Source organism: Littorina saxatilis, linkage group LG8 (assembly GCF_037325665.1).
Source record: "Littorina saxatilis isolate snail1 linkage group LG8, US_GU_Lsax_2.0, whole genome shotgun sequence".
NCBI classification, from domain to species: Eukaryota; Metazoa; Mollusca; class Gastropoda; order Littorinimorpha; family Littorinidae; genus Littorina; species Littorina saxatilis.
The window spans coordinates 60,919,603-60,942,967 of NC_090252.1; the positions used below are offsets into that span (position 1 = coordinate 60,919,603).

The 23,365-nt window shown below is 41.4% G+C and overlaps 1 protein-coding gene and 1 long non-coding RNA gene across 3 annotated transcripts in view; one reads left to right on the forward strand and one right to left on the reverse strand.

Annotated features, from left to right (window-relative positions):
- The window catches only part of LOC138973998 (uncharacterized), a 25,349-nt gene extending 3,864 nt beyond the window's left edge, over positions 1 to 21,485 (reverse strand). The window contains exons 1-3 of the long non-coding RNA XR_011458260.1: positions 21,327 to 21,485; positions 9,967 to 10,163; positions 4,653 to 4,828 (exon numbers count right to left, since the gene is read on the reverse strand). This is a non-coding gene — a long non-coding RNA (uncharacterized lncRNA). The remainder of the gene's footprint in view (positions 1 to 4,652; positions 4,829 to 9,966; positions 10,164 to 21,326) is intronic.
- The window catches only part of LOC138974012 (uncharacterized), a 502,416-nt gene that overhangs the window by 204,764 nt on the left and 274,287 nt on the right, over positions 1 to 23,365 (forward strand). The gene's annotated exons all lie outside the window — the stretch shown is intronic.

Consider the following 23,365-nt stretch of genomic DNA (forward strand, 5'->3'; position numbering starts at 1 on the left):
ATTCCGTGAGTATACAGACATACATACATACATACATACATACATACAGACATACATACATACATACATACATACATACATACATACATACATACATACATACATACATACATACATACATACATACATACATACATACATACATACATACATACATACATACATACATACATACATACATACATACATACGTACATACACACATACACCAGACCCTCGTTTCGATTCCCGGTCAACGTTAACACATTTAGTCAAAACTCGGTAACCATGGTCTACGCCGCGTGTGCGCCTACTCAAGATAACAGATACAAAGAAGCAAGTCATAGGTTTATAGTTTTTGAACTGAATGTCGTTTCCCCCGGACGGTTGCAAACAATAATATTAATTCATCTGCAAACAGGATTCGTCGCCTTTCTTAAATTGCAAACTCGCTCAACAAAGACAACACATTAAAATTATCTTTTACAAAACAATTACACATAAAACTACAAAATATTTTGGTGAAAATTAAAACGAATTCGAGGGGAAAAACTCTGGTTGTCTAAGCCCCGGTTGTACGTTTACAGTTTCGCGTTCAGCTTATTTCAAGTTGTTCAGAAACAATCTCGTTAGTTCAAGCACTGCTGAAAAGTTTCGGCATTTGTTCACTATCCAAAATGTGCCGTTGAAGTACTACAATTACACGTAGCGGATATATTTAATGTCCTTGGCTTGATATATGGGATGATGAGTTCACGCAGTTTCAAAATTGTACGGTAAATATTCTTCTGACTTTTATGCTCATTCAGGAAAACAATCTAAATTCGGAAATTGACGCAAAAATACGAGATTTGGGCCTGAGTGATAGCCACACTGACGCGGTTTTAGCCCTCCGGATTTTAAATTGTTGATTTTTCTGGATGATCTTGCATTAAAAAAAACTCCTCTGACACTACATGCGTTGAGACAGCAATGACAGAGAGTGAGGAGGGTGCAAGTCGGATGAGTGTGTCCACTGCTCAGTGTCAAACAGCAATGACAGAGAGTGAGGAGGGTGCAAGTCGGATGAGTGTGTCCACTGCTCAGTGTCAAACAGCAATGACAGAGAGTGAGGAGGGTGCAAGTCGGATGAGTGTGTCCACTGCTCAGTGTTAAACAGCAATGACAGAGAGTGAGGAGGGTGCAAGTCGGATGAGTGTGTCCACTGCTCAGTGTCAAACAGCAATGACAGAGAGTGAGGAGGGTGCAAGTCGGATGAGTGTGTCCACTGCTCAGTGTCAAACAGCAATGACAGAGAGTGAGGAGGGTGCAAGTCGGATGAGTGTGTCCACTGCTCAGTGTTAAACAGCAATGACAGAGAGTGAGGAGGGTGCAAGTCGGATGAGTGTGTCCACTGCTCAGTGTTAAACAGCAATGACAGAGAGTGAGGAGGGTGCAAGTCGGATGAGTGTGTCCACTGCTCAGTGTCAAACAGCAATGACAGAGAGTGAGGAGGGTGCAAGTCGGATGAGTGTGTCCACTGCTCAGTGTCAAACAGCAATGACAGAGAGTGAGGAGGGTGCAAGTCGGATGAGTGTGTCCACTGCTCAGTGTTAAACAGCAATGACAGAGAGTGAGGAGGGTGCAAGTCGGATGAGTGTGTCCACTGCTCAGTGTCTAACAGCAACGACAGAGAGTGAGGAGGGTGCAAGTCGGATGAGTGTGTTCACTGCTCAGTGTCAAACAGCAATGACAGAGAGTGAGGAGGGTGCAGGTCGGATGAGTGTGTCCACTGCTCAGTGTTAAACAGCAATGACAGGGAGTAGGGAGGGTGCAAGTCGGATGAGTGTGTCCACTGCTCAGTGTCAAACAGCAATGACAGAGAGTGAGGAGGGTGCAGGTCGGATGAGTGTGTCCACTGCTCAGTGTTAAACAGCAATGACAGGGAGTAGGGAGGGTGCAAGTCGGATGAGTGTGTCCACTGCTCAGTGTCAAACAGCAATGACAGAGAGTGAGGAGGGTGCAAGTCGGATGAGTGTGTCCACTGCTCAGTGTCAAACAGCAATGACAGAGAGTGAGGAGGGTGCAAGTCGGATGAGTGTGTCCACTGCTCAGTGTCAAACAGCAATGACGGAGGGTGAGGAGGGTGCAAGTCGGATGAGTGTGTCCACTGCTCAGTGTCAAACAGCAATGACAGAGAGTGAGGAGGGTGCAAGTCGGATGAGTGTGTCCACTGCTCAGTGTCAAACAGCAATGACAGAGAGTGAGGAGGGTGCAAGTCGGATGAGTGTGTCCACTGCTCAGTGTCAAACAGCAATGACAGGGAGTAGGGAGGGTGCAAGTCGGATGAGTGTGTCCACTGCTCAGTGTTAAACAACAATGACAGAGAGTGAGGAGGGCGCAAGTCGGATGAGTGTGTCCACTGCTCAGTGTCAAACAGCAATGGCAGAGAGTGAGGAGGGTGCAAGTCGGATCAATCAATCAATCAATCAATATGAAGCTTATATAGCGCTTATTCCGTGGGTACAGTTCTTAGCGCTTGTTGAAGAGTTGTCAACACAGGACTAACAAAGAAACTAACATCTACAGACGGACACGAAACCTATCACACACTAGCAAACCCTGATAAACATACAACAAACAACTGTTTAACAACAATGTGCACATCAATAGCTAGGTCCAAACAAAATAATATTAAGCACAAAGAAAACACCTCTCACAGAGCACAGCACAAGAATGTCTTTTGGGGCACTACACATCACGTCGAACATGAAAGTCGCAGCCAGATGAGTGTGTCCACTGCTTAGTGTCAAAGCTCCTACTTTTGAGATATTCTTCGAATTTGTACAATATACTTTAAAAAGCGTAAAGGTAAAACGACTTGACCAACATACTTGACACTTGAAAGTATCACCTAACGTCCCAGGCTAATGTACACCCTACATGAAATAAATCAATGAAGTAATTTAGTAACATAGTTGTGTAGAGGTTATGACGGTGTATATCCTTGTTTGCGACTAAAAGACAAATCGTTGCTTCCACAATGCTCTGACCGGAGCAGCATCTTTAACAGAGATGTTCCACTGTAGTACAAACTAGACCGAGCAGCATCTTTAACAGAGATGTTCCACTGTAAAACTAACTATACCGAGCAGCATCTTTAACAGAGATGTTCCACTGTAGTACTAACTAGATCGAGCAGTATCTTTAACAGAGATGTTCCACTGTAGTACTAACTAGATCGAGCAGTATCTTTAACAGAGATGTTCCACTGTAGTACTAACTAGATCGAGCAGTATCTTTAACATAGATGTTCCACTGTAGTACTAACTAGACCGAGCAGGATCTTTAACCCGTCGCGATATAACCTTGAATGGTTGAAAACGACGTTAAACACCAAATAAAGAAAGAAAGCATCTTTAACAGAGATGTTCCACTGTAGTACTAACTAGACCGAGCAGCATCTTTAACAGAGATGCTCCACTGTAGTACTAACTAGACCGAGCAGCATCTTTAACAGAGATGTTCCACTGTTGTTCTAACTTGACCGAGCAGCATCTTTAACTTGTCGCGATATAACCTTGAATGGTTGAAAACGACGTTAAACACCAAATAAAGAAAGAAAGCATCTTTAAAGGTCCTCGTCTACATTTTCTCACAGAAATTGAGATTTGACCGCTAAAATGTTTAATCCATTCACTAACACTTTCAAAAAAACACCCCCCTCCAATCAGAAAGGACGGAGCAAGTGTAGCCGTTTGAAAATTCATTGATCTATTCCATCGTAGTAGGATATCCTTATTTGGAACATAATCGTAGTAGGATATCCTTATTTGGAACATAATGTAAACCGGACGTTTTCAAAGTGCTCAACCACCCAGAATTCCTAGCGGTGAGCAGCCGCTGGCTTGGCGAAAGTTCTCTGGTAAGTTCTTGTTATCAATTATGCAATACATTCATGTCGTATAAGACTTTTAAGTGGCTGCAAACAAGGCTTCATAATGCAACAAAACAGTTTCAAGCAATGTGTTTGCTCTGTTCACGTACTGTGTTCGTCATTCGTAGATATTAAATCTTTGCCGAGTTGACGCATTTTAGGGAACCTCTCAAAAGTCAGTTTTACGCTTACAGCATTGCACATTACGGTACTTTATGTTTCATGGCGGTTTACAAAGAGGCTCTGCTTAATGATTCGGTTCAGCAATTAAGGAGTCATCATAAAAATAAAGCAAAAGCATAGGTCTAACGCTAACTGAATGTTTCGAGAGGCACAGTTCCGACACAGTGACACACGTACACTGACAATGAAATCTAAAACGCTTGCAATCGATCTAAATTTGTATTTCTGCACACACAAAAAACATTTCGACTACAAAATAAGGATCGGAATCAAAAACTATTGTATTTTCCAACAAGAGTCCTTGATGTGTGTGCTTTCATTTTTAATGAGTTTACGTAGACTACTACCCGTAACATCGATGTCAGAATCGCCATTGATTTTCCTGCAATACTAACAACTACAGATCTAACTGAATCAGTTGAATCAGAGATCTAGATTCTCCGGTCGAATCTTAGACCGAGCAGCATCTTTAACAGAGATGTTCCACTGTAGTACTAACTAGACCGAGCAGCATCTTTAACAGAGATGTTCCACTGTAGTACTAACTAGACCGAGCGGAAGAATAATCACTCACGATGGCTCTGGGAGTGTTTTAGGTGTGGAGTCGGTGAACCACTCATGTAGATAGTACTTGAGGCAATACATGGCGTTATTGTACCTCAACGTCATGTAATCCATAAGCCAGTCATCCTTATGTGGATCCAATTTAACTTGGACACTTTCCAGCCTTTTGATCAGGACACTGGCCCTCTGTTTGACCAAACAGGTGGGGGGGGGGGGGGGGTATAAGTTTTTTTGCCGAAAAAAATAGAGAGAGAGAAAGAAAAAGGGGGAGCGGGAGGGTGGGTGACAGAGAGAGAGAAAGAGAGAGACAGAGAGAGAGAGAGAGAGAGAGAGAGAGAGAGAGAGAGAGAGAGAGAGAGAGAGAGAGACAGAGAGAGAGAGAGAGAGAGAGAGAGCGCATAATATCCACTAAAGAGGCATTAAACCTGTCCTTAAACAAATACTAAACACATAATATCCACTAAAAAAGGCATTAAACCTGTCCTTAAACAACTACTGAACACATAATATCCACTAAAGAGGCAAACACATGGAATGAATTGATAGATACAACATGCTAAATGCAACCGATATTAAATGTAACAAATTAGTGAAGAGAATGCGAGATCAATTCCACTCAAATTTTTATGTATAAGAGTTGTGGTGTAAGCGTATTAACGAGGTTTTTTTGCAACCAGTCTTCGCCCAGAGGGGGATTTCTCTAATCACAAATATACACGGACATTCGGATAGGAAAAAAAAATCCCCAGAGCTTTGCACTTCGTTTAATAATTATTTTTCTCGATTTGCTCTATAAATCTCTTAGTGCACTGTGAGGTCGTAATAACTTAAATAATAATAAGAATAAAAATAATTGTCAGTAAGTACTGGTGTCACATGACTGATGTGAACCAGTTGATTGGCTAATGGCGATGCGCTAAAACTGTTAGCGCACTCTTGGAGTGCACTAACTTTTCCACAGAGCGTATTCTTCCGCCCGTTGTCTTAGCGAGACTGTACTCTCATCCTCAGAATTAATTAATGACATGTAGCTTATATTCTCCACAATACCCAATGCCCATACATTTCCTGCTTCTCAATTAAAGCAGAAGTGGTTTTTCTGACAGTGCATGTGCCTGTGCCACAGATCTAAAAATAGAACCCGCTGTGTCTAATTCTTTCAGTTTCGACTTCATTTCATTTTCATTTTCATTTTCATTACTTTATTAACAGAGATGTTCCACTGTAGTACTAACTAGACCGAGCAGCATCTTTAACAGAGTTGTTCCACTGTAGTACTAACTAGACCGAGCGGAAGAATAATCACTCACGATGGCTTTGGGAGTGTTTTAGGTGTGGAGTCGTTGAACCACTCATGTAGATAGTATGAGATTCTTCACATAATTATGCCGTAGCTTATTATCCACATTACCAAATGATGAGTTAGTATACAATTCCCAGCAGCTAACAGAAAACACAAGTGTTATTCCGATAACGTACCAGCCAGATCAGCATTTGGAATATACGTAGCAGACTACACTGAAACACGACTGCATCAGTTCAGTAAATGAATGGTTTCCGAATTAATATTTCAAGGCAAGAACAATCGGAATCGAAAACGTGCAGGGTTTAGAACGTCCGTACCATATATAAGACGTATTACCAGCCTGCCTCATGCGTGCAGACTTAGTGCAACGTGACGAGCAATTTTTGTTTTTGGAATCAGGCTGCAGTGGTTCGATTGCCCTAGCCTAGCAGACGACATAAACCCCGCTCAGCAAACTAACATGTTGGGCAAATGTGAACGAAAAAACGATGGGGATATAATACGTGTAGGGTTCAGAGCATTCTAACCGTTCATATTTAGTACCAGACTCCCCGATGAGTGAAGATACCACACAAGAGACATGCCACATTTATTTTGAAAATGTGCTAACCGTCGACCTTAGGGGTCAGTCAATTCAAGGGGAGTCACTCTGCACAGTAAATCCGTCGAAGCTCGACTAGAGCTTTCGAATCGCAAATAACTAAGAACACAGTCCTTTCTCCGAGTTCAAATGAGGTCTCTCTGAAAGATCATCACTGTTTAGCTTAATGAGTTTGCGTGTGATGAAAGCACGACACACTGGAGACAGCCCACACAAAAGTAGATATTCCACGAGCTGACCACACAGTTATGCCTATTCAAATGCGCGTAGCAAAATGTGTGTGTTGTATCTTCTTTTTTCTCTGGCGGAACCGACAATATCGTTATTGGAACAATCCCATAAAGCAAATCTCGAAAATAATTATTATCTTTCTCGATTTGCTCTTTAAATCCATCAGTGCACTGGGATGTCTCAATAACTTAAATTATAATAATAATTAAGTAGAAGTGCAACGCCAAGGCACTGCATACCCCAGCGAAAGACAAACCTCTCTCTCTCTCTCTCTCTCTCTCTCTCTCTCTCTCTCTCTCTCTCTCTCTCTCTCTCTCTCTCTCTCTCTCTCTCTCTCTCTCTCTTTCTCCCTCTCTTTCTCTCTCTCTCTCTATCTCTCTCTCTCTCTCTCTCTCTCTCTCTCAAGATACAAGATACAAGAAATTGTATTGTCCTCATCAATACAAGGAAATTTGTCTCTCTCTCCCTCTCTCTCTCTCTCTCTCTCTCTGTCTCTCTCTCTCTCTCTCTCTCTCTCTCACTCTCTCTCTCTCTCTCTCTCTGTCTCAAACACACACATACACACACACGAACACACACACACACACACACACACACACACACACACACACGCACACACACACACACACGAACACACCCACACACACACACACACACACAGACACACACACACACCCCAAGTTACACACGTACACACATACACACTCACTCACACGCACTCACTCACTTTCTCACACACACTTCATACACACAAAACACACCCCCATACGCACATATAGACAGACGAACATACACACCTTTACAAACAAACACACATACACACACACACACACTTACGCACACGCACATACACACATCCACCCACTCTCTCTCTCTCTCTCTCTCTCTCTCTCTCTCTCTCTCTCTTTCTCTCTTATACAAACAGACACACACCCACACACATACACACACACACACACACACACACACACACGTATACACACACGCATGCACGCACGCGCACACACACACACACACACACACACATACATACACACACACACACACACACACACACACATTGACTCACACAAATCTCATACACACAAAACACACACTCATACGAACATAGACCGGCACGGTTGGCCTAGTGGTAAGGCGTCCGCCCCGTGATCGGGAGGTCGTGGGTTCGAACCCCGGCCGGGTCATACCTAATACTTTAGAATTGGCAATCTAGTGGCTGCTCCGCCTGGCGTCTGGCATTATGGGGTTAGTACTGTTGCACCCACCGTATGTTTGGTGAACTTCCATCGTCAACTGTAGCCCGTAGCCGGGCACAAAGAATCCTTCTTTATCATGTATTATCGGTATGAACATTTATCAAGTCGATTACAGTATGGCGTTCGTGGGATACCTCCAGCTTTGCTGGGATAATAAATATTTCAGTTATTGAGACATCACAGTGCGCTAAGCGATTTATAGAGCAAATTGAGAAAATGTATTATTGAACGAAGCGCGTAGTTAGATCTACTCTTGTGTGTGTGTCGGCTTTGCACATTTTGGGGGTATTGACGGTTTCATCGCCGACCATGCATTTTACGATTTGATTACATACTACCCTCTGTTTCATTTTATCGATTAGCAACAAACACTATGAGTTACAGTTGTGCAAAATGTACCCATTAGCATACAGTTTCACTTAAGTATTCACTATTGGTGTAACAAATCAAAAGATACGGAACGTTCTATACTCCCCCAAAAATGAACGACCCCCAAGCAAATGAGTGGCGTCCCCTGATGTCAAACGACTGAAAGTGTGGACTGGGTGGCCGAGTGGTAACGCACTTGCGCTCGGAAGCGAGAGGTTGCGAGTTCGACCCTGGGTCAGGGCGTTAGCAATTTTCTCCCCCCTTTCCTAACCTAGGTGGTGGGTTCAAGTGCTAGTCTTTCGGATGAGACGAGAAACCGAGGTCCCTTCGTGTACACTGCATTGGGGTGTGCACGTTAAAGATCCCACGATTGACAAAAGGGTCTTTCCTGGCAAAATTGTATAGGCATAGATAAAAATGTCCACCAAAATACCCGTGTGACTTGGAATAATAGGCCATGAAAAGTAGGATATGCGCCGACATGGCTGCGATCTGCTGGCCGATGTGAATGCGTGATGTATTGTGAAAAAAATTTCCATCTCACACGGCATAAATAAATCCCTGCGCCTTGAATATGTGCGCGATATAAATTGCATAACAAATATAAAAAAAATACCTGCGCTTAGAACTGTCCCCACGGAATACGCGCGATATAAGCCTCATATTGATTGGTTGAAAGTAACACGTTCGTTCTCTCATTCGCAAAACAACTAAAGTTGGCATGTTATTTCAATTCTCGCAATGTACCTGCATTCATCTGGGAGGTTGCTGCTATGATTACATGTTAAGAATGTTTTGAAGCTTTCGCGTGTTCTGTTTACATCGTAGTTGTCTTGAAATATGCGAAAACCGCATATCAGTCCTGAACTGGTGGTGTCGTCTGCTACATATACGAGTAGGACAGTCCATTGAATCAGTTGACTTCCATATGCTGCTTTGTCAAACTTGAAATTTGTCAGAAAAAAAACCTGCTTTTAGCTGCGGGACATTTTAGGGTCAAGCATCATTGATTGGTAATGTGGAGACGATTAGCTACATGCCACTGACACAGCCGATAAGAAGAATCTTCGTAAGTCGAAAGAAGAGGCTCAGACTCACTGTTGCACAGGCGCATGAAATATGTCAGAAAAAAACCACTTCTGCTTTTAGTCGCGAGAATTTTAGGGTCAAGCATCATTTGGTAATGTGGAGAAGTTAAGCTACATGTCACTAACATGAAGGATGAGAAGAATCTTCTCAAATGAAAAGAACGGGCCCAGTCTCGCTTTAGAAAAGGGCGGAAGAATACGCTCTCTGGAAAAGTTAGCGCACTCCAAGAGTGCGCAAACAGTTTTAAGCGCATAATGTACACTTATTTATCTCGCCTTCTGACTAGTGCTCACGGCGAAGTACAATAGCAACAGCGTGCGCACGCACACACACACGCGCACACGCACACACACACACACACACACACACACACACACACACACACACACACACACACACACACACACACACACACACACAAGGGACAGTAGGAGATCATTTGCATTCCGAATCAAGTCATATCTCTTACCCGTTTTGCAATGTCCCAAGTGTAGATTGTGTAACAATCGTAGTCTCCGGTCTCGAAATCATCTTGAGGGCTTTCAAGCTTAATATAGGGGGAGTAGCAGTAAGGTCCATTCAGTCGCACCATCACGTTTGAGTCAGTACCGCGTGAACCAAAATCCCAAGCAAGCTCCGCCGTTTTCACGCAAATCTTGACAGGAACTGTGAAATACAAGTTTAAAAGAACATGCCATGGTGTGCCAGCGATCATATCGAGTACACCACGTCTGTCTAGACTTTCAATTGACATGAAAGCACGCATTGTTCTAGACTTTCAGTTGACATGAGAGCACGCATTGTTCTAGACTTTCAGTTGACATGAGAGCACGCATTGTTCTAGACTTTCAGTTGACATGAGAGCACGCATTGTTCTAGACTTTCAGTTGACATGAGAGCACGCATTGTTCTAGACTTTCAGTTCATATGAGAGCACGCATTGTTCTAGAATTTCACTTGATATGAGAGCTCACATTTATGTAGCCTTTCAGTTGATATGAGAGCACGCATTGTTCTAGACGTTCAGATGATATCATATGAGAGCTAAAAAAATATCTGCGGCTTACCGAGAAATAATGTTGTATTATTGTCATGTCCACCACCAGGAAGACTTGTGTAATGGTACATTGGTTTGGCCACGTAAAAATTGTGACCCTCAACCGCGGAATGAGTCACATGTCACCTCTGCGTGGGTTTCATATTTTTACATTTTCTTTAAGAGTTTTTTTATGCTCTAGCCAGTGGTAAAAGCCGTTTTAGAAAAGAGCTATAAGCCTGTGACTATAAGGTGACCCTCACACTGTAACCAGACACCCCACGGACTTATGTTAAGCCTAGCTCAGAACCGCGCGAGGTGACATGCGACTCATTCCGTGGGGGAGGGTCACTTAATAAGCCTAGCTCAGAACCGCGCGAGGTGACATGCGACTCATTCCGTGGTGGAGGGTCACTTAATAAGCCTAGCTCAGAACCGCGCGAGGTGACATGCGACTCATTTCGTGGTGGAGGGTCACTGAATAAGCCTAGCTCAGAACCGCGCGAGGTGACATGCGACTCATTTCGTGGTGGAGGGTCACTGAATAAGCCTAGCTCAGAACCGCGCGAGGTGACATGCGACTCATTCCGTGGTGGAGGGTCACTTAATAAGCCTAGCTCAGAACCGCGCGAGGTGACATGCGACTCATTTCGTGGTGGAGGGTCACTGAATAAGCCTAGCTCAGAACCGCGCGAGGTGACATGCGACTCATTTCGTGGTGGAGGGTCACTGAATAAGCCTAGCTCAGAACCGCGCGAGGTGACATGCGACTCATTCCGTGGTGGAGGGTCACTTAATAAGCCCAGCTCAGAACCGCGCGAGGTGACATGCGACTCATTTCGTGGTGGAGGGTCACTGAATAAGCCTAGCTCAGAACCGCGCGAGGTGACATGCGACTCATTTCGTGGTGGAGGGTCACTTAATAAACTTTTGCCTGAGTTCGTGTCCTAGTTACACATGTTGGAATTGTTCTTTGTGACGTAATGATTTATTTTAGAATATCCCATGGGCTGCTTCTTTGTCTCTGTAATGCCACTATGGGTATATATGTTGTATTTTTCGGCTTCAATAAATACATAATGGGCTCAAAAAAATATATCATAGTACCGATTCCGGTTTGGCCGAGGAACTATACTTCTGCCTACACTTGACACTGCACCGAACATGTTTCAGTGGATTGATGAAGAGCATTGCTCACATGGCTAAACAAAAGAAAACACAACATTCACAGAGGACAAAACCATAATACGTATCTGTGGTATGCGATACAGTAAACAAAACGTTTATCTTTACACTTTGGGTGCAGGTCGAGTAAAAAAAGAACAAAAGCGAAGAATCAACTGATAGTGACAGCAAACGAACCTCGCTGTTCATTTGAGGTGAAGCTAGAGTAACCTCCCTTCCTCCGTGTGTTCCAACAAGCAAAGATGCACTGCGTCTTACGAGTCGAGTGTACCTTTTTGACTGGCCGGTTCGCTTCGTCATCCAGCACAGGCTGTTTCATCCATTTTTCGAGCATGTCCAACTTTGTTGCTTTACACTGACGTAAGTTCATGGTTATATGAAAGTATCCAAGAGCTCAGCAAACGTGTATTTCATCCTGATGGAGTAAAATCAGTCCCAACGGTATTCAACACGCAGTTTCAAGGAGCAGCCATTACACCGTTTTAGACAGAATTGACGCTACCGGTATGGGTTGATTAACGCAAGCACGATCGAACAAATTAACTAAGATATATATTTCACGAACATGAAATGACTGCTTAAATCTAAAGGAAGTTATTCAGTAAAATGTTAGTTTATTTTCGTAATTCTACACTCCAACACAAAAATTAAACTAGAATTGGGATCCGAGTTAACCAAACCGGTGTTGGCAACCGTAGCCTGGAACTGTGACCTTGGACGGACTCAGAACCTAAATCGAAACTGTCTTTGATTCAATGAAAACTTTCATTGTGTGTGCTTTCTTTACTATCTTGAAACTAAAATGCATTCAAAAGCAAATCGAACAGTGGTTTGAATGTAGATTTAACACACATTTACGGATGCACTTGTTTGCACTTCATTTCTTCGGCGACGTGGCTTTAGCATGGGGTAGTGAAGCGGACCGTCGCGATATAACCTTGAATGGTTGAAAACGACGTTAAACACCAAATAAAGTAAAGTAAAGTGAAGAGGAACACACCTCGCTGGCTCACCTATTTTACACACCACAGACAACTACAGTGCTTTATTGTGGTCCACGTTGTCTTTGGTGTACGCATGGGATATACAGTTTACAACACTCGTGTTTTTTTTATATGGCTTGTATTTCAGTCAAGACCCAGCGGGAATAACATCGGGATTCACTCGCCAGAGGCTCGTGAATCCCTATGATATTCATCCGCTGGGTCTTGACTGAAATACAAGCCATATAAAAAAAACCACTCGTGTTGTAACCTATACGTACAAATTATATCTACCCATCTACCTATGATGTCTACCTATCAAGCCCAATCTGCTCATAAATATAAAGAAGCTGCGCATGGCGGGACCTGTTTAGAGTAGAAGCTGCGCATGGCGGGATCTGTTTAGAGTAGAAGCTGCGCATGGCGAGACCTGTTTAGAGTAGAAGCTGCGCATGGCGAGACCTGTTTTGAGTAGAAGCTGCGCATGGCGGGACCTGTTTAGAGTAGAAGCTGCGCATGGCGGGACCTGTTTAGAGTATGAGCTGCGCATGGCGAGACCTGTTTAGAGTATAAGCTGCGCTTGGCGAGACCTGTTTAGAGTAGAAGCTGCGCATGGCGAGACCTGTTTAGAGTAGAAGCAAGCATGGCGGGACCTGTTTAGAGTAGAAGCTGCGCATGGCGAGACCTGTTTAGAGTAGAAGCTGCGCATGGCGAGACCTGTTTAGAGTAGAAGCTGCGCATGGCGAGACCTGTTTAGAGTAGAAGCTGCGCATGGCGAGACATGTTTAGAGTAGAAGCTGCGCATGGCGGGACCTGTTTAGAGTAGAAGCTGCGCATGGCGAGACCTGTTTAGAGTAGAAGCTGCGCATGGCGAGACCTGTTTAGAGTAGAAGCTGCGCATGGCGAGACCTGTTTAGAGTAGAAGCTGCGCATGGCGAGACCTGTTTAGAGTAGAAGCTGCGCATGGCGAGACCTGTTTAGAGTAGAAGCTGCGCATGGCGAGACCTGTTTAGAGTAGAAGCTGCGCATGGCGAGACCTGTTTAGAGTAGAAGCTGCGCATGGCGAGACCTGTTTAGAGTAGAAGCTGCGCATGGCGAGACCTGTTTAGAGTAGAAGCTGCGCATGGCGAGACCTGTTTAGAGTAGAAGCAAGCATGGCGGGACCTGTTTAGAGTAGAAGCAAGCATGGCGGGACCTGTTTAGAGTAGAAGCAAGCATGGCGAGACATGTTTAGAGTAGAAGCTGCGCTTGGCGAGACCTGTTTAGAGTAGAAGCTGCGCATGGCGAGACCTGTTTAGAGTAGAAGCAAGCATGGCGGGACCTGTTTGGAGTAGAAGCAAGCATTCAACATTCTCTATCCTTTCCTGGAAAAAAAGAATGTTTCCCCCAAACTAAATATTTATCCAAAAAAGTTGCAGACAACGTCAATTCTTACAAATAAATGATTAAAGTATTTTTTTTAAGACACTTTCCCCCCCCCCCCCCCCCCCCCCCCCACCTCACCATGAACAGTTTTTCAGATTTTTTTTTATTTCATCAAATACCTTGAATTTTGTTGTTGCAAAAGCATGCAAAGGGAAAACAATCTTTCTTTTTTTTTTCTTTCTTTCTGTTTGTATTGCTTTGTTTGTTTGTTTATTTTTTTCTCTATTTTATTTTATTCCACCTTTGTTTTCGTTCTTTCTTTCTTTTTGCTATTTTTTTAGCAATTTTTGTTGTTGTTTTGTTTTTTGTTTTTTTCCTACGTATTTCTCTTTTTGTCATTTTTGTTTACCATTTCGTTCTTTTCTTTATTATATTTAGTCAAGTTTTGACTAAATATTTTAACGTAGAGGGGGGAATCGAGACGAGGGTCGTGGTGTATGTGTGTGTGTGTGTGTGTGTGTGTCTGTCTGTCTGTCTGTCTGTCTGTCTGTCTGTCTGTCTGTGTAGAGCGATTCAGACCAAACTACTGGACCGATCTTTATGAAATTTTACATGAGAGTTCCTGGGATTGATATTCCCGAACGTTTTTTTCATTTTTTTGATAAATGTCTTTGATGACGTCATATCCGGCTTTTCGTGAAAGTTGAGGCGGCACTGTCACGCCCTCATTTTTCAACCAAATTGGTTGAAATTTTGGTCAAGTAATCTTCGACAAAGCCCGGACTTCGGTATTGCATTTCAGCTTGGTGGCTTAAAAATTACTTAATGACTTTGGTCATTAAAAATCGGAAAATTGTAAAAAAAGGTAAAAATTTATAAAACGATCCAAATTTACTTTCATCTTATTTTCCATCATTTTCTGATTCCAAAAACATATAAATATGTTATATTTGGATTAAAAACAAGCTCTGAAAATTAAATATATAAAAATTATTATCAAAATTAAATTGTCCAAATCAATTTAGAAACACTTTCATCTTATTCCTTGTCGGTTCCTGATTCCAAAAACATATAGATATTATATGTTTGGATTAAAAACACGCTCAGAAAGTTAAAACAAAGAGAGGTACAGAAAAGCGTGCTATCCTTCTTAGCGCAACTACTACCCCGCTCTTCTTGTCACTGCCTTTGCCATGAGCGGTCGACTGACGATGCTACGAGTGTACGGTCTTGCTGAAAAATGGCATTGCGTTCAGTTTCATTCTGTGAGTTCGACAGCTACTTGACTAAATGTTGTATTTTCGCCTTACGCGACTTGTTCTTTTCTGCTATTGTATTTTTTTCTTTCTTTCATTAATTCTCCCTTCTTTCCTTTCATCTCTTTTCATATTTAGTCAAGTTTTGACTAAATATTTTAACATCGAGGGGGAATCGAAACGAGGGTCGTGGTGTATGTGTGTGTGTGTGTGTGTGTGTGTGCGTGCGTGCGTGCGTGCGTGTAGAGCGATTCAGACCAAACTACTGGGCCGATCTTTATGAAATTTTACATGAGAGTTCCTGGGATTGATATCCCCGAACGTTTTTCTCCTTTTTTCGATAAATGTCTTTGATGACGTCATATCCGGCTTTTCGTGAAAGTTGAGGCGGCAATGTCACGCTCTCATTTTTCAACCAAATTGGTTGAAATTTTGGTCAAGTAATGTTCGACAAAGCCCGGACTTCGGTATTGCATTTCAGCGTGATGGCTTAAAAATTAATTGATGACTTTGGTCATTAAAAATCTGAAAATTGTAAAAAAAAATAAAAAATTATAAAACGATCCAAATTTACGTTTATCTTATTCTCCATTATTTTCTGATTCCAAAAACATATAAATATGTTATATTTGAATTAAAAACAAGCTCTGAAAATTAAAAATATAAAAATTATTATCAAAATTAAATTGTCCAAATCAATGTAAAAACACTTTCATCTTATTCCTTGTCGGTTCCTGATTCCAAAAACATATAGATATGATATGTTTGGATTAAAAACACGCTCAGAAAGTTAAAACGAAGAGAGGTATAGAAAAGCGTGCTATCCTTCTCAGCGCAACTACTAAACCGCTCTTCTTGTCAATTTCACTGCCTGAACGGTGGACTGACGATGCTATGAGTATACGGTCTTGCTGAAAAATTGCATTGCGTTCAATTTCATTCTGTGAGTTCGACAGCTACTTGACTAAATATTGTATTTTCGCCTTACGCGACTTGTTTACATTTAGTTAAGTTTTGATTAAATGTTTTAACGTAAAGGGGGAATCGAGACGAGGGTCATGGTGTATGTGTGTCTGTCTGTGTGTGTGTGTGTGTGTGTGTGTGTGTGTGTGTGTGTGTGTGTGTGTGTGTGTGTGTGTGTGTGTGTGTGTGTCTGTCTGTCTGTCTGTGTCACAGTGTGTAGAGCGATTCAGAGGAAACTACTGGGCCGATCTTTATGAAATTGTACGTGAGAGTTCATGGGTATGATATCCCCAGAGTTTTTTTCATTTTTTTGATAAATGCCTTTGATGGCGTCATATCCGGCTTTTTGTAAAAGTTGAGGCGGCACTGTCACACCCTCATTTTTCAATCAAATTGATTGACATTTTTGTAAAGCAATCTTCGACGAAGGCCGGACTTCGGTATTCCATTTCAGCTTGGTGGCTTAAAATTTAATTAATGACTTTGGTCGTTAAAAATCTGAACATTATTTTTATATACAACGATCCAAATTTACGTTCATCTTATTCTACATCATTTCCTGATTCCAAAACCATATCAACATGTTATATTTGGATTGAAAACAAGCTCTGCAAAGTAAAAATGTAAAAATTATGATCAACATTTAATTTCCGAAATCGATTTAAAAACAATTTCATCTTATTCCTTGTCAGTTCCTGATTCCAAAAACATATCGATATGATATATTTGGATTAAAAACACGCTCAGAAAGTTTAAACGAAGAGAGGCACAGAAAAGCGTGCTATGCAGCACAGCGAAACCACTATCGCGGTAAACAGGCCCGTCAGTTTCACTCCGTTTTGCACAAGCGGCGGACTACGGTCATTGTGAAAAAATGCAATGCGTTCAGTTTCATTCTGTGAGTTCCACAGCTTGACTAAATGTAGTAATTTTGCCTTACGCGACTTGTTTACTATTGTTTTCTTCTTTTTACATTTAGTCAGGTTTTGACTAAGTGTTTTAACATAGAGGGGGAATCGAGACGACGGTCGTGGTGTATGTGTGTGTGTGTGTGTGTGTGTGTGTGTGTGTGTGTGTGTGTGTGTGTGTGTGTGTGTGTGTGTGTGTGTGTGTGTGTCTGTCTGTCTGTGCCACAGTGCGTGTGTGTGTGTAGAGCGATTCAGAACAAACCACTGGACCGATCTTTATGAAGTTGTAAATGAGAGTTCCTGGGTATGATATCCCCAGATGTTTTTTTCATTTTTTTGGATAAATGTCTTTGATGACGTCGTATCCGGCTTTTTGAAGCGTTATTCACGTGTTTTGTGCGTTGCACGTGGAACTGGCTTTAGCTTGAGATGAGCTGTGTTTACGAGCATGAGACATGTAGCTGGTCTGAGTTTGCGTGCGTGCGTGCGTGCGTGCGTGCGTGCGTGCGTGCGTGCGTGCGTGCGTGCGTGCGTGCGTGCGTGCGTGTGTGTGTGTGACTATTTTGCACTGAGAAACTTTGGAAGCAGCGTGTTTACTCCTGGGTTTCGCTGTAGTTCAATTACCCTCACTTACTTCCTCGCTTGCTTCAAAAGTAAGCACTTTTTCCGTCCCATGCATGCGAAATTGAGGATGTACTTCCGATGTCGCTCAAAACGTAGGAAGTTGTCGCAAACTACCAACAATTACTTCCTCGCTTTGCTTCGAAATAAGCCCTTCAACTAAGGCAAGTTCTTCCGATGTCACTCAAAACTTTGGGAGTTTTCGCGAACTTCCCCCATAAGCATACGGGCACTGGTGGCAAGCTTACCGTTAACAAACGCATGCGTACTAGTTAGGATTCCCCCAATTTTCGCGACCTTGACCGAATACTCTCGAAGTCATTACTCCGGCGTTCATGCATAGTGAAGAGTTGGAAAGTTAAGCTTCGGGAGTTCTCACTTCCGAAAGAGGCCTCTACTTCCAGTGTTGCTGACTTGGAATAAAGTTAAAAAAATTCCATCTCACACGGCATTAAGTCTCAGGAAACATGAATACACGCATGCAGGAAAAAACAAATATGGGTAGCGCCGTATGTATGGCAGCTCGCTTTCCCCGGGGAGAAAGCAGCCCGAATTTCCATGAGGGTAACCTCACTGGACTGTAAATCTTATCCAATCCAATCCAATCCAATCCAATTCCTCCTCATGCACACGGGCCCCGGTGAAAACAATGTAGTGCGTGCAGTTTTATTCTGTGGGTTCGACAGATTGACTAAATGTTGTAATTTCGCCTTCCGCGACTTGTTTGTTTTGTTTCTTCTTTTGTCTCTTTTTGTCTTTCCTTCTTTCTGTTTTACTATTGTTTTCTTAGTTTTTGTTTGTTTCTTCTTATCTTTCTTTGTGTCTTTCTTCCACCGTTTCGTTCTTTTTATGTTTAGTCAAGATTTGACTAAATGTTTTAACATAGAGGGGGGAATCGAGAAGAGTGTCGTGGTGTATGTGTGTGTGTGTGTCTGTGTGTTGTGTGTGTGTGTGTGTCTGTGTGTATGTGGTGTGTGTGTATGTGTGTGTGTGTGTGTGTGTGTGTGTGTGTGTGTGTGTGTATGTGTGTGTGTGTGTGTGTGTGTGTGTGTGTGTGTCTATGTGTTGTGTGTAGAGCGATTCCGAGTAAACTACCGGTGTGATCTTTATGAAATTTTACATGAGTGTTTCTAGGAATGATATCCCCAGAGTCGGTTTTTGTCTGCGTTTTATCGATAAATGTCTTCAGCTTGGAGGCTTAAAAATTAATAGATGAGTTTTGTCATTAAACATCTAAAAATTGTAATATTTTTTATTTATTTTTTTATAAAACGATCCAAAAACCATTTCATCTTATTCTAAATCATTGTCTGATCAAAAATATATATATAAATATGTTATATTTAGATTACAAACTAGGTCTGAAAAGTAAAACAATATGAAAATTATGATTAAAATTAAATGTCCAAAATTGATTTAAACACAATTTCATTTTATTCCTTGTCGGTTCCTGATTCCAAAATCATATAGATATAATATGTTTGGATTGATAACAAGCTCAGAGGGTTAACAAGAATAGAGATACAGAAAAGCGTAATATTATGGATTGTCAATTTCACTACCTTTGCCACGAGCGGTGGACTGACGATGCTACGAGTAAATGCAGTGCGTTTAGTTCCATTCTGTGAGTTCGACAGCTTGACTAAATGGTGTATTATCGCCTTACTCGACTTGTTTGCTTTTCTTTTCGATCTTTCGTTTTTACATTTAGTCAAGTGTTGACTAAATGTTTTAACATAGAGGGGGAATCGAGACGAGGGTCGTGGTGTATGTGTGTGTGTGTGTGTGTGTGTCTGTCTGTCTGTCTGTCTGTGCGTATGTGTGTATGTGTGTAGAGCGATTCAGACTAAACTACTGGACCGATCTTTATGAAGTTTGACATGAGAGTTCCTGGGAATGATATCCCCGGATTTTTTTCTTCGTTTTTTCAATTAATACATTTGATGACGTCAAATCCGGCTTTTTGTAAAACTTGAGGCGGCACTGTCACACCCTCATTTTTCTATAGAATTGATGGACATTTTAGCAAAGCAATTTTCGAAGAAGGCCAGACTTTGGTATTGCATTTCAGCTTGGTGATTTAAAAACTAATGAATGAGTTTGGTCATTAAAAATCGGAAACTTGTAATTATTTTTTTTTAAACGATCCCAAAATAATTTCATCTGATTCTTTGTCATTTTCTGATTCCAAAAACATATAAATATGTTATATTTGGATAAGAAATAAGCTCTGAAAATTAAAAATATGAAAATTATGATTAATTATGATCAGTCCCTGATTCCAAAAACATATAGATATGATATGTTTGGATTAAAAACAAACTCAGAAAGCTAAAAAAAAATAGACATACAGAAAAGCGTGTTATCCTGCTCAGCGCGACCACTACCGCACTATTCTGCATGGCGTGTCGATTCCATTGCCTTTGCCACGAGCGGTGGACTGACTAAACTACAAGTATGTGGTCTTGGCGAAAAAAGCAGTGCGTTCAGTTTCATTCTGTGAGTTCGACAGCTTGACTAAATGTTTTTATTTCGTCTTACGCGACTTGTTTTCTTTCTTTCTGCTTTTTGTTGATGTTAACATTTAGTCAACTAGAGCGAATCATAGAAAACTACTGGAGCGACCTTTTTCAAACTTAACATGATAATTTCTGCAAAGAATATCCCCGGACACTTTAACAACAAAATAACACATTCTTAGATAACGTCTTATTCGGCGTTTTGTGAACGTTGAGGCGGCACAATCACACACTCACGCGCCTTGTTAATTTCTATCTCTTTTCTGTCTTTATTTCATCATTTCTTTCTTTCTTATTTGCATTTTTTTGTTGTTGCAACCTTTCTTTCTTTCTTTTGGGTGTGCTATTTTTTGTCATCTTTCTTTGCTTCGTCCTTCCTTCCTTCCTTCCTTCCTTCCTTCCTTCCTTTCTCTCGGTCTTTCTTTTATATTTTGTTTATAATAATCTTTCTTTCTTTTTTTCTATATTCATTCATATTGGCAAAAACATTATTTTCGGTGAACAAGATGTCCTATACAGTTAATGAAAAGAATCAAATTGAAAATAAGCAAATAAACCACATTATATTAATTGCAAAAATTTCCATCAGCAAATTCAAATATGGTAAACAGTATGATTTGAATGTCGTGTTTGAACGAGAAGTTACGCTGAGATGCCAGTTTATTCATATGTGATGTGAAATAGTAAATATGTGTTTAGACCGATGATTTAAAATAGCATGGTTTGTGTATATGTGTCCATATTGTGTTGAAGTAGATCCTTGTTTGATACAGGGAAACACTGATCAATGTACACGTACCTGCCATTATTTATTTAATGTGTGTTTATATTATTACACGATTCAGACACATATCCAACTGCATATATATACATATATTTAAAATATGAATAAGGGTAATTTGAAAGAAGTATTGTTCTTTTTGAAGCTTAGGTCCAACACTGGGGATAATAATGGCAACTTATATCAAACATACAATTTGTAAACATACGTACTTTTTTTTCCTTCAGAGCACATTGCTCTACGACTACGGCGATGGGAACGCACTTCACTCTTATTCGCCGTAGTCATACCAATCATCATCATCGTCATTGCCACCACCATTACTGCTGCGTTTGCTTTCATCGTCATCGTGAAGTTCATGTATCACCAACAAAAGAAGCGCCTGGTTATATACACATGCATTAAAACCCAAAAACCAACCAACCAACCATATACACATACGTGTTGGTTTTTTTCGCGTGCATACACGAGGGGCGTGGGAAGATACGTAGAGGAGGTCCGGCACATTTTTGGTGAGAAATACGAGATCGTTTTTTTTTTTAAGTTTGGGAAGACGCTTGAGCGTGCCTTTTTGATCGATAAACAATAACATTATTTATACAACTCCTGCAATGCAACCGAGGGGTGGATTAAATCTAGTTGATTATTTTTAGACAAGTGAGAAATTAGAACGAACTACTTTGATTACACCAAAAATCACACGTGGATTATTCGAAGTAAGAATAAAGAGGGCTAAAAAATAATCAACACTAGAATTTATTTTTAGAACATTTGAAACCCAAACGATTGGACCCTGTTGCGGAAGAATACGTACAACGTTGACTCAAAACTGTAACAACAATGGCTGACGTGTATGAAGTACACGCATACCTCGCCAGGTTTGTTTCTGCGACTAGTCGACAGACGATGCCATTTGCTTTGTGTGTGTTTTTGTTGTTGCTTACTGTACGTGTAAAATCCAGTTCTTTAACAGGCAACAAACCTTGCAAATTTCCAGAAGCTGCAATCTGAACCGATCTATCTCTGATTCTAGCAGACGATCTATCCAATGTTTAACACAAAATCAGCAAACTCTCCTGTCACATAGAACGTCCATTATATAGTGCAATGTTGAAATGAAGTTACCGGTCTGAAACATTTAGTCGTTTCTTCTGAGACAATCCTTGTTCTCTTATCATCTACAGATTTACCGCAGTCTTCACCATGCGAATTCACAACAGAAGTCAGACTTTCGAACATATAGATCTACAATCTACGTAGGCAAGCACGATACGTCATGACGTCATATGATTCCTAGCATATTGACGTAATGCTAAACATCCGGTTATCCCGAGTTTTCTCCGTCATACATGTCCGTGGGTTTTTCAATGTTCGGTTATTTCCGTGGCTTCATGCGGAAAGGGAACCGTCGTCTGCTATCAACGACATGGACCATTCTGGTCCTTGTTGCTGACAAAAACATGATTTTAACACAGAATGTAATGTCAGAATAGCTATATAAACGCTATTGTGTTTTAATCGTAGCAATGGTGTCCGATATTTAGACCAGACAAGTATAATGCCGACGAGTCGGAGACTAAGAATAAAGTAAAAGAATAGGGACTATTTGAATGACGCGCATTTGACACTCTGAGTGATTAGGCTGAAATGAAATTGCGTACAAAATGTCGTCTGCATGACTGCATGTTCGACCCGTGTTGTTCGTTGTATAAATAGCTTAAACAATGACGACAACTCGTTGATTACTGGAAAATAAACCACTCGTGGGTATTTGCAGCCGCTTGGTAATTAACCATATCCACATATCGAGACTCTGGGAGTTACTTCCCTTGTTTTAGGAAGCAAACACACACAAATGCTGCTAACAAGCGCTGTGCTTGGGGACAATGTAAAACGGATGATAGGTATCCTGAACGCTGTGTTGGCGTGAAATTCATCCCATTTGTGAAACCGGGAAAGCATCTGTACCATCTAGATCGCTGCCTTCGCTGGATAAAAGCCTGCAATCGCCCAGCTTACCAGTTGAACGTCAACACAATCAAGTCGTACACGTACATTTGCAGCAAGGTCAGATCTCGCACGACTTTGATTCAAGGCCTATTGCTAATTTTTTGATGGTTTGGTCTCAGTGTCACAAAAATATGACGATCTAATCAATCACTGATTTAAAAAACAAGTATGTTGCCCTATATCCATTGACATTCTTAGTGAAATAGATCTATTTGAAATAGTATTTCACTGCCCCGACCGG